Genomic DNA, 3,924 nt, shown 5'->3' on the forward strand with positions numbered 1-3,924 from the left:
CCCCATGAACTGTAAATCAGTCATTTTTCCCAACAGATGTCAAAGAAAAGCTCACACACACACACACAGCAAGGATGGAGTGACAAAGCGTGGTGTTTAAAGACACAGAGAGCAGGCAATGGCATAAACATAATCCCAAGGCAGGGCCGAGTCCAACGAGGTGCCCCGCTTGACCGTAGCTCACTCGGTCTGAGCGCAGCGACCATGAGAAAAATAGGCCCACAATGAAGCCTGCACCACAATGTCATTTGATTTTGGGTGACAGCGGCGGAACCGTTAGGTTTAGAAGGACAATTCAAACACAGGACTGTTCCTAAGGTCCTCCCGATCTGTGCAAACCTTGACTGTGTGGCATTAACCTTTCACAGTTAAAAGAAGGTGTTTACATAAAAACAGTGTGCATTGACTTCTCTCCCCATAGGAATACATTGCCTGCTCTCCTAAATACAACCTGGGGTCTTTATGGGTTATGAATGCTGTATGAACCTGTCTTCTATGACATTCCATCAGACCACTATGAGGTCTACCTGTGTCGATTCTAAGCTTCCTGGAGCAACCGGAAGTGGTTAAATTGACCCAAAAGGTATTTGGATGTCCATCACATCGAAAGGTGAAAAGGCCTCTGCATTATTCAACCCTGTGTAGATCAGTCAATTCTCAACTTAAAGACTTAAAACTCAGGATTCCCTAGGTTTCTATGTCAGTCAAGACATGTGTGTATTTATAGCTTCCTGTGCCAACCGGAAGTGCCATAATTGGTGTCTCAGGGGCTGTTTGGAAGGGTTAAAAAATCAGATCTGTCCAAAACTTCATCTGTGTGATTAGACAACCCCCATGAACTGTAAATCAGTCATTTTTCCCAACAGATGTCAAAGAAAAGCTCACACACACACACAGCAAGGATGGAGTGACAAAGCGTGGTGTTTAAAGACACAGAGAGCAGGCAATGGCATAAACATAATCCCAAGGCCGTGCCGAGTCCAACGAGGTGCCCCGCTTGACCGTAGCTCGCTCGGTCTGAGCGCAGCGACCATGAGAAAAATAGGCCCACAATGATGCCTGCACCACAATGTCATTGGATTTTGGGTGACAGCGGCGGAACCGTTAGGTTTAGAAGGACAATTCAAACACAGGACTGTTCCTAAGGTCCTCCCGATCTGTGCAAGCCTAACCTTGACTGTGTGGCATTAACCTTTCACAGTTAAAAGAAGGTGTTTACAAAAAAACAGTGTGCATTGACTTCTCTCCCCATAGGAATACATTGCCTGCTCCCCTAAATACAACCTGGAGTCTATATGGGTTATGAATGCTGTATGAACCTGTCTTCTATGACATTCCATCAGACCACTATGAGGTCTACCTGTGTCGATTCTAAGCTTCCTGGAGCAACCGGAAGTGGTTAAATTGACCCAAAAGGTATTTGGATGTACATCACCTCGAAAGGTGAAGAGGCCTCTGCATTATTCAACCCTGTGTAGATCAGTCAATTCTCAACTTAAAGACTTAAAACTCAGGATTCCCTAGGTTTCTATGTCAGTCAAGACATGTGTGTATTTATAGCTTCCTGTGCCAACCGGAAGTGCCATAATTGGTGTCTCAGGGGCTGTTTGGAAGGGTTAAAAAAATCAGATCTGTCCAAAACTTCATATGTGTGATTAGACAACCCCCCATGAACTGTAAATCAGTCATTTTTCCCATAAAAATTCAAAGGAAAAATAAATCACACAGATACACAACTTGGATGGAGGGACGTATTGGGGTGTGTAGAGACTGACAGTGCCTCCAATAGTTAGCTTTGTTCGAGCTAAAAAAGAACCGTCAGACCTAGAGTTCCGAAACTTTAGAATCCTGTTCTAGACCTCAGGTAGATAGTGCGTGGTGAGTTACGGCGCTCTAGGAGGTTCTCGGACCGAGAAACAGCGTCGAACATTTGCAATGACTTCAATTCATTTTGACCATTACGAAAATGGCGACAATTAGAAATGTCCCAGAGACACAAGACTAGGTGCATTGTGACCGTCTCGGCCCATAGAGACAGAACCCAACATCTCGGTCCGATAGCTCATTCAAGGACCCCGTAGCAAGGCATGGAAAAAAGTGGATTTTCAGCACCAATTAGGCTTTTACTCGGACACCAAATGACCTATCGAGCCGAAACTCGGGATTCGGGGTCGCCTCACATAGGACTATACATAATGTCCGAACTGGCCCGCAGCTAGAAAGTAACTATGTGTTTTATGGTTTTTTAATGTTTTGTACCGAAGGCCTTGTGAATTTTGGGCCAGCTCTGAAGTATGTTATACTTGGCTCCTAAATGAGTTGGGAAAAGTGGGTTTGGTGTCAGTTTGTATCAGTTTGTTGTCAGAATGATATCAAATTGACTGATGGACGGTGACTTGCAGGTGACTCTTGTCCATTAGCAATATGTTTAAGCGGTGAGGTACCATCACCAAAAGCGACATTCTGAAATCAACCCAAACGAACGATGGAGAGGTACCAGTATCACTGCCCAGCCATCCCTATGTCATCGGGCCAGTCAATTTGGCATTCCTGCATGATTTTTATGGCATGACAAATTGGTGATGGTGAATGCCCAGTTAACCATGTGGCAAATGCACAGTGACTTTGAAAGAGTGAGAAAAATCACCAAATGGACATTCTGGAATCAACCCTAACGAGTGATGGAGAGGTACCAGAATCACTGCCAAGCCATCCCGACTTCATCGGGCCAGTCAATTTGGCATTCCTGCACAAATTTTCAGTGACTTTGCAAAAGTAAGGAACATTTGCAATATGTTTTAACAGTGAGGTACCATCACCAAAAGCGACATTCTGAAATCAACCCAAACGAGCGATGGAGAGGTACCAGAATCACTGCCAAGCCATCCCGAGGTCATCGGGCCAGTCAATTTGGCATTCCTGCACGAATTTTCAGTGACTTTGCAAAAGTAAGGAACATTTGCAATATGTTTTAACAGTGAGGTACCATCACCAAAAGCGACATTCTGAAATCAACCCAAACGAGCGATGGAGAGGTACCAGAATCACTGCCGAGCCATCCCGAGTTCATCGGGCCAGTCAATTTGGCATTCCTGCACGAATTTTCAGTGACTTTGCAAAAGTAAGGAACATTTGCAATATGTTTAAGCGGTGAGGTACCATCACCAAAAGCGACATTCTGAAATCAACCCAAACGAGCGATGGAGAGGTACCAGAATCACTGCCCAGCCATCCCGAGTTCATCGGGCCAGTCAATTTGGCATTCCTGCACGAATTTTCAGTGACTTTGCAAAAGTAAGGAACATTTGCAATATGTTTAAGCGGTGAGGTACCATCACCAAAAGCGACATTCTGAAATCAACCCAAACGAGCGATGGAGAGGTACCAGTATCACTGCCCAGACATCCCTATGTCATCGGGCCAGTAAATTTGGCATTCCTGCATGATTTTTATGGCATGACAAATTGGTGATGGTGAATGCCCAGTTAACCATATGGCAAATGCACAGTGACTTTGAAAGAGTGAGAAAAATCACCAAATGGACATTCTGGAATTAACCCTAACGAGCGATGGAGAGGTACCAGAATCACTGCCAAGCCATCCCGACTTCATCGGGCCAGTCAATTTGGCATTCCTGCACAAATTTTCAGTGACTTTGCAAAAGTAAGGAACATTTGCAATATGTTTTAACAGTGAGGTACCATCACCAAAAGCGACATTCTGAAATCAACCCAAACGAGCGATGGAGAGGTACCAGTATCACTGCCCAGCCATCCCGAGGTCATCGGGCCAGTCAATTTGGCATTCCTGCATGATTTTTATAGCTTGACAAATTGGTAATGGTGACTGCCCAGTTAACCATATGGCAAATGCACAGTGACTTTGAAAGAGTGAGAAAAATCACCAAATGGACATTCTGGAATC

The sequence above is a fragment of the Oncorhynchus masou genome, chromosome 31, assembly GCF_036934945.1.
Source record: "Oncorhynchus masou masou isolate Uvic2021 chromosome 31, UVic_Omas_1.1, whole genome shotgun sequence".
NCBI lineage: Eukaryota > Metazoa > Chordata > Actinopteri > Salmoniformes > Salmonidae > Oncorhynchus > Oncorhynchus masou.